Consider the following 7,769-nt stretch of genomic DNA (forward strand, 5'->3'; position numbering starts at 1 on the left):
AGAGGGGCAGAGCCCCCCCGCCCAGGGCCTCCCACTGAGGTGCCAGGTTGGCGGGGAGAAGAGCAGGGCCCGCCCTTCTCAGCAGGCGTGGGTTACAGGTGGTCTGTGGCCTCTGCCCTCCTCTCGCCAAGCCCGGCCTGGCCCTGAGGGAGAGGGTATCTCAGAGCTGGGCTGCTCAGAAGGCAAACACACCTGGGTTCATGGAGGGGGCAGGGAGCCAGTCAGGTGGGCACCAGGGGGGAGTCAGGGAGAGCCAGATGGGCTTCTGTCTTTCTCCTGTGTTTGTAGGCCTGCCCTCACCCCCCACCCCACCCCCGCAAGCATCCTTAGTGGCCTTCTGGCCCCATCCAGCAATTCTCAGAAAGGGGAACTGAGGCTCCAAGAGGGGCAGAGACTCTGGGGCAGGGATTCAGCCATGAGGCCCTTCAACTTTCTTCCTTCCACCTTGTGCTAGGAGTTCAGCGGCCCATCCTGGGGGCCCCACACGGGGGTTCCTCCCCACTGCTAGTGTACCTACTCGGGCAGGGTCCTGCTCTTCTTTCCCACCGTCCAAAGCATCTGGATCCTTGCCTTTGGCTACTTTGCCCCTCCAGTGGCCCGCGCCCGCATCTACCGAGCTGCCTGCCTATGGGGGGCGGGGGTCCCACGGGGAAGTGGGGTCCGGCCCCCTTCAATCCGTTAGCCAGAAGCATTGCTGGACTCCGTGATCCAAGCCGGGTCCCCAAGGTGGCTCGCCCCCTTGGCCATCTGCCTTCTCAGGTGGAGGAGAGGGGGCAGCCACTCACAGGTGGACCGACCCAGGGTCTACCCTGTCAGGACGGCGCTGAGCTCTGAATCTGGACCCGCACGTGAGGTAAAGGCTCAAAGAAAAATGAAGAACCTGGAGGGAGTGAACGGCTTCACGGGCGCCTGGAGAACGGGCCGGAGGGCAGCCTGGCTGCACAGCCCTCACCGGATCCCGAAGAAGCTGCTGGCCTTAGCTTTTGTTGGTTTACTTTTTTTTATTATTAAAAATAATAGTGTTTATTATTGTTTATCTGGCAATTGCAGTAAAATTGACACCGAAGGTTGGTGTCTGCATTTCCACCATCAAAAGTCAGCGGCGTCTGGGTGTTAGGCGAGACTAAGGATTTATTGTCAGGCGATTTACAGCCATATGGTTAATTTTAAAAAGTTCTTACCAGTTAAAGTTGCACTTATGTATTTACCAGTGAAATGATGTGATGTCTGCGTTTGCTTAACAATATTGCAGCAGAATAAACAAATTAATTAAATAGTAGAATCGAAAGCCAGAACAGATGGCACTGGGTTGGTCAGCAGTCGCTGATTGTTAAACGGGGGGTGGGTACCCCAGGGTTCATCTTAAGGCTTCCTTTACTTTGTTTTATATCTGAGACCTTCCAGGATAAAAGTGCTTTAAAAGGCGACGGCGGGGGAACATCAGAGGGATGTGCTCCTAGCGACTGATTCTCTCGGTCCTGGGTCTGCTTCCGTTGCTGGCTGCTTCCCTCGGATCAGGGGGCTGACCTCGACCCCTCACACTCTGCTAGCTTTCTTTCCCCCGTGCTTACTCCGAGGGAGCACTTGGAAACCCGTGCACTCGATCTCCGCAGATCTGTTTCAGTCTCCAGCCCTCCCCTTTCTCCACCGCTCTCCACTGGTCCCGGAGCCCCTGCGGCTCCCCTCCGCGGGGAGGCCCCTGAGTCCCGCGGTGGACGCCGCACCGCGGCAGGAGCGCTGGCGCCGCCCCCGCACCGCGATCTTCGGCTGCCGGTGCCGCCCGGCCCGACCCCGCTGCGGGTTTGGGAGACTGAGTCCCGTGGCGGCCGCTCCGGTCCGCGATCGTGTCGTGGGTTCCTCGGCGCTTCCTCGGAGCTCTCGGCGTCCCTGGGATGGGACCTCAGCGTCCCAGATTCCGGCCGAAGTTGAGTTGGGTGGCCCACGGCTGGCCAGGAGACCTCCATGTGCTGGAGGCTCCATCCCGAGAGAGAGACCAGTCCGAAAGGCGCGCCCCATGCCCTGGTGAGGGCATCGGCTCCCGGATCCTGAGGGTGTGAGGGCCCAGGCGGGAGGCCCCGGGAGAGGCCGGTGGGGAGCCGGCGAGGTGCACGCAGGGGCTTCTGAGATGCAAGCACCCCAACCCCGAATTACGGGTCTCCCCGGGGTCTCGCCCACCTACTGGCGGGGGCGTCCAGCGGAAGCCGCTGACCTGCACGACCTCGGCGGTGCCTCCCGGACTCCGCCTGCCCGGCTGCACCTAAACCTCCTCGCTCAGATTCTCTGATTGAGTCGGTCTCTGCCTCGGCGTCTCTCTCCATTCTTTCTCAGCTCTCCGCCCTCCAGCGCCCAGGATCCCGCCCGAGCGTCCGTCCCCGCCGACCGCGGGCCCCCTTTTGTTCCATTTCCCCCTCTCCGGGACGTGATTCCAACCCACTTCGGCTCTGCCTTGGTGGGAGGCGGGGAGGCCGGGACCTCCGTTCAAGGTTTTATTTCTTTTCGGAGACGTCTCCTCGACTTAGGCTGCTGGAAGCGCGCACTCTGCGGCGCACGGATTCCGACCCGCCGAGGCCTGCGTCGCCCGGGTCTGGCTGCGGGGAGTCGGCGTCGCCGCTTCGCTTCCGGACCCCGCGCCGGCCCCGCTGGGCCTCTGCCGCCGGGCTCGTCCCCTCTCCGGGCCAGAGTGTCCCTCGTGCTGCCCGAGCTTGAAGGAGAAACTGGCGGTGGCGCCAGCTCCACCGCTCCCGGGACCCGGCGGACGCCCGGCGCGGAGCGGCCTCCTACCCCTCCCCGGCCACCGGGCAGCGCGAGGCCAAGGCCGCTCTACACCCCGGCCGCCCGCGGTCCTCCCAGGTGCCCCGCCCCCTCCCCGCGGTCCTTCCGGCCCCGCCCCCACCCTGCCCGCCGGCGCCCGCGCCCCCTCCCGGTCCCCCAGCCCCGCTTACCTGGCGTCTCGGTGGCGTCTCGGAGTCTGGCTCGGCCTTTGGGCCCCGCCCCTAGGTTCTCACCTCGCCCCTTCCCGCTCCCCGCTCCCCTCTCCCCCGCCCGTTCCTTTCCCCCTCCGGCCTGGCGCTGCGGATCCGTCCGGCCTCCGCGTCTCCAGCCGGAGAAGGGCCACGGGCTCAAGCTAAGGGCAGAGGCTGGGGCCGGGGAGAAGGGAGGTGCCTGAGCCCGCTTGGGTCCTGGAAGGCTTCTGGGAGGAGGCGGCGTTAAACCCCAAGTGTGGAGAGGCGTGAAGCTTGGGATGTGCGCAGGTGGAGAGCTGGCGTTTCGTCCCGAGTCTCGGGTCGGGCGGCTACACCCCAGTCCGCTGTCTGGCTCTCGGGTCTGGCCTCCTTTTCCGTTCTTCCCTCCCTGAAGGATGGGGCCCAGAGTTAAGGTCGCCGGACCGTGTACCGCCTACTACCGCGTCTGAGTGGATCTGGGAAACTCACTTCACTTTTCTGAGATCAGCTCGCCCGTCTAGGGCACTGCCGCGATGTTCAGCCCACTTGGTCTGGGGCGCAGAGAGAGTCCAGTGACCCCAAGCTCCATTCACAGTCGTGCTCCCACTGGTTCTCCAGGACAGCCGCGCTGCGCGCACTGGAGGGTGCCCACGTAGCCTCTCCCGCAGGCCGGCGTACGCATGCGCAACAGCCCTCCGCTAACACAGTTGCGCCCCTAACCCCGCAGGCACCATTAGTGCCGCCACCTGCCCCGCCAGGGTCCGAGCCCCCACTTTCCAAGGCACATAAATCCTCCGCCCTTTGCCCGGTCGCCAGCGGAGACCCAGCGTGTCCAAACGCCTGTGCCCCCACTCCCACCGTGGGCAATTGAGGCTCTAGTTCCAGGAATTCCGTATCCAGAAGTGGGCACAGACCCTGGCCCAAAGCCATAAGCTGCAGGGTCCTGCTCCGCCCACCGCACGATGGTGGATGGCCCTTACGCTGGGGCTTTCCTTCAGCTGGGAGCTGATCAAGCACTTACCCGGAATTGCCTCAAAACATCCCCCACAATAACCTGGGGATGATGTCCCTATTTTATGAGGAAGACTGGAGTAGCAGTCCACTCCGGATTACACAGACCACGTGTAGGGGAAGACAGAGCTGTGTCCAGCTCTCCTTCCGGTGAACAGAGACTCGGGGCCAGGGATCCGGGCAAGACTGGGGGGGGGGCAAGAGCAGCCATCACCTAGGCTCCAGATCCTCCAGACCCTCCAGACCCTCTCCCTTAACCTTCCTCAAGCCTCCCCCTCTTTCAGCAGCACTTTCTTTCCCTATGTGGGTCCCCCACATGGGGGGGTCTCAGAGGCAGTGCCTCTGTACCCCAGAGGGCCCGCACTGCAGAGTGCTTTCCTTAGAGTGTTCTGAGGCCCTCTAGGACGGCTGGGGTCTGAGGGCGAAGCCCAAGCCAGCAGAGACCTGTGTGTTGGATTACTGGAGGGCAGCCTGGTCAGCTTGAGGCTGGGGATGATGGGGTGGGCGAAGTGAAGCTGCCCCACTGATTCGTGAGGATTCAAAGTGTTTCTGTAGATGGGGGCCGCTGAAAAATATTCCATTCTCGTGGGGGCGGGGGAGAGCCTCTGAGCCACCTCCCAGCGAAGCCCCACCCCCCCAAAGGGACCCTTGCCAGTCTGTCTCACCTCCTGCTCACATTTTACGGATAAACCCCTTGTGGCCCCAAGAAAGGCGGAGACAGTCTCCTCAGAAGCCAGAAGCCAGCCACCTCCCTCCTCTCCCCTCTGCTCCTGAACCGAAGAGCGGCTTAGTCCAGCGCCAGGAGGCAGGAGAGGGGCCACTGTTCCCCCCTCATCCCCCCAGGGTGAAGAGGAAGGACCGGGAGGTCCCCCGCGGAACCTTGGCCCCCATCTGCTTGGCGCCCTGAGCTCCCCGATCTCCCACCCTTTTCCCGCGGACTTCCCAGGATCTCTTCTCGGAAAGTCTGATTCTCCTGCAGGGCCCGGCCCGGGAGCACCCAGGACTCGACCCCAGGACCCCCGCCCATCAGCCTGTGACGAGGGGGTGGAGTGTGTGTGTCCGTGCGTGACCGTGCGTGACCGTGCCCACCTCTCCCAGCCGCAGCTGGGAGGCCTGACCCTGCGGGCCAGAGGTGGGGAGCTCAGGGTGCAGTCCCGCGGAGCCTCCTGCGTCCTGCCGCCGCCGAGCGAGGAGGCTGCCCTGGGCGGGAGCCGGACCTGTCCGTCCTGCCCAGGCCTCGGCCCCCTCCCGGGCTCACGGGGGCTCCGGTGAGGGCGCAGGGCGCAGGGGGGGCCCGGGGCGCCCCGCAGCTGCACGGCCCGGTTCGCTCTGCCAAGGTTGGCCCGGCCCCGGCTCGCCCCGGCTCTGCTTCCCCGCATCCCTGCGTCTCCCGGGCTCTCAGCTCGGCTTCCCGCCCCCCTTCCCGGAGCCGCTGTCGGGGCTCCAGCTCCGCGCGGAACCGCGGCGTCAGCACATCCGGGCCCCGCTCACTGGGGTTCGAGTTTGTGTCTTAAATCGCGCGACTCCATTTCCCCCCAGTGGGCGGGGCGCTCGGCCCCGCGGCCCCCACCTCCACCCCCGAGACCCCGAGGCCGGCATTGATCCCGCGTCTGTGCGCAGCGCATTAGCCCTAATGGTTTCGCTGATGATTCAACTTCTTTTTCGTTAAAAGCCGCCCCCGATCCTCACCGTACCTCCGCCCGCTCCTCTCCGGGCCTTGCCGCCCCGGCGCGCCCGCAGCCCCGCTCTTTTGGGACCCGCGGGCGGGTCGCGACGCGGCTCCGGGGACCCGCGGGGCAGCAGCGCTGCGGGTGTAGACGCCACTGGCGGAGCGCTCTCGGGGAGGAGGGCGAGGCTCGCTCGGGGGAGGGGCTGCGGCCGTGTGGGCCCCCCGTGGGGACCTGGGCTCCCCTGCGCGGAAAATGCAGAACGGGGACGGAGCCGTGCGAAGTCAGGCCGCCGATCCTCCAGGGCGGACGCGGCAGAAGCGCGGGCAATCCCGAAGCTGCTGGAGCCCGGCGGCCTCGCGGAAGGGGTGCTGGCGGCGCGGGGACCCGGGTCCCCGCGAGGAGGCCGCGGCCCGGGGACCCGCTCCAGGGCGGAGGCCGCGCGAGCGCAGAGCACCCCCGGGAAGCCGCGGGCAGCCGGGTCCGCCTCCGTCCCTGCGCCCGCTGCGCGGCCTCCTCCCGGGGAAGGGTCCCTTCGGGTTCTCAGGGAAACGCAATTCGTTGTAGAAAATTCAGGAAATACAAGAAAGAGAGAAAAAAAAAATGAGGCACCACAAATCCGACTACCCGGATAACCAGAGTTTTCCCTAATTTGGTTTTTCCCCATTATTTATTTTTTTTTAGAATGGGCAGTGCAGGGGCTTGACGCAAAAGTCCAACGTTTAACCACGTATTCGTGGGAGGACTCCCTCTGCTCCTTAAAAATGGAGATACACTTCCTTATCGAGAAAAGCGCACATCTTAGAGTACAATACGATGATTTTAACAAATGTACACACCCGTGTAGCCACCACCTGAATCCGTTTTTTTTAAGAGAAGAAAATGTCCAATAAGTGTCTAGAGGATTTAAATTGAGAGATCCAGTGTACCTTTCCCCTCCTCCCCCCCTCCTTCTTACTGTTACTCTTAAAAATTACCAACATCATGCAAGCACACGATTTAAAATGTCCTCTGCTTCCAAGAAAGGAATAAAAAGGTAGAGCCAGAAACGATCCCCCCCCCCAGCCCGCATCAGCGGGGACATGGCTGTCCTCTTGGCCAGCAGCTCTGTCTGCTCCCACCTGCCCTTACTGTTACAGAGCCTGCTTATGCTGTCTCTTGATTTCCTTTTTTATGTTTCGTTTTGTTTTTCAAGGATTCTATCAAGCGCCTGGTCTGTCCGGAGGAGGGAAGTTCCCTTGCTCCCAAGTCCTGGTTACACCATCCATCACTCACTGTCCTTCGGTCCCCCTCCTCAAAATGCTGTCCTCTGGCACTGGGTGCTAAGCTGGGGACCCGAGTTCACAGGGCTGCCATCCCATAAACCTCCTTCCCGGCCAGGGGTGAGCTGGGATGGCATTCTCTGCCCCCCACCCCCCCACACACTAATTTCCCCCCTTTGTTTTCTCTGTACCTGCCATTCATCTGTCCCCAAACCCCCTGCCAGAGTGCTGGGGGGAGTGGGGGGTGGGTCTAAACACTCACAGACCCTGTGCCCTCTGGTGGGGGGTGGGGAGGGTGGCGCCCGGGCTGGTGCTTCCAACAAGACCCTCCTGGTTCCAGCTCTGCCTGGATACCACTGTCAGAGGCCACCGCTTCCTCCACAACCGGACTCATGCCGGCCTCCCACATTCTCTGAGCCCTTCCACCCCTCCAGGAGCCTTCCTCTGGGACTTCTGGGACTGCGTCCACATGGGTTCACACCCTGTGGGCAGGGAATGCCTCAGGTACAGACTCTGAATTTCAAAGGGTCCTGCAGGACTGTGGCCCCAGGCTGGGACTGAGGAGTTCCCGAGGGTAATCCTGAGGGTGAATTCTCTGGGATCCTGGGAAATCTCTTTTAAGGAGAGGACGGGGGGGGGGGGGGGGGGGGGGACTCGGTGCCAGCTAAAGAAAACATTTTTTTTATCTGCACTAGGACTCCTTCAACTGGGGGCTCGCTGTGCAGTTAGCCTGCCTGGACCCCCACCTCACCCTGCCCCCTGTCAGCTAAGTGACACCTTCCCCACACCCCAATAGCCGCCCCCCCCGGGTCTTCCCATTGCTTGGTCTCTGTGGTCGCTGCTGTTTCTCATCTGACTCCTTTCTGAGGAGCTCTCCGGGGGCAGGA

This window comes from Callorhinus ursinus, unplaced genomic scaffold, assembly GCF_003265705.2.
Source record: "Callorhinus ursinus isolate GAN/ISIS: 27379988/994484 unplaced genomic scaffold, GSC_fseal_2.0 scaffold4, whole genome shotgun sequence".
Classification (NCBI taxonomy): Eukaryota; Metazoa; Chordata; class Mammalia; order Carnivora; family Otariidae; genus Callorhinus; species Callorhinus ursinus.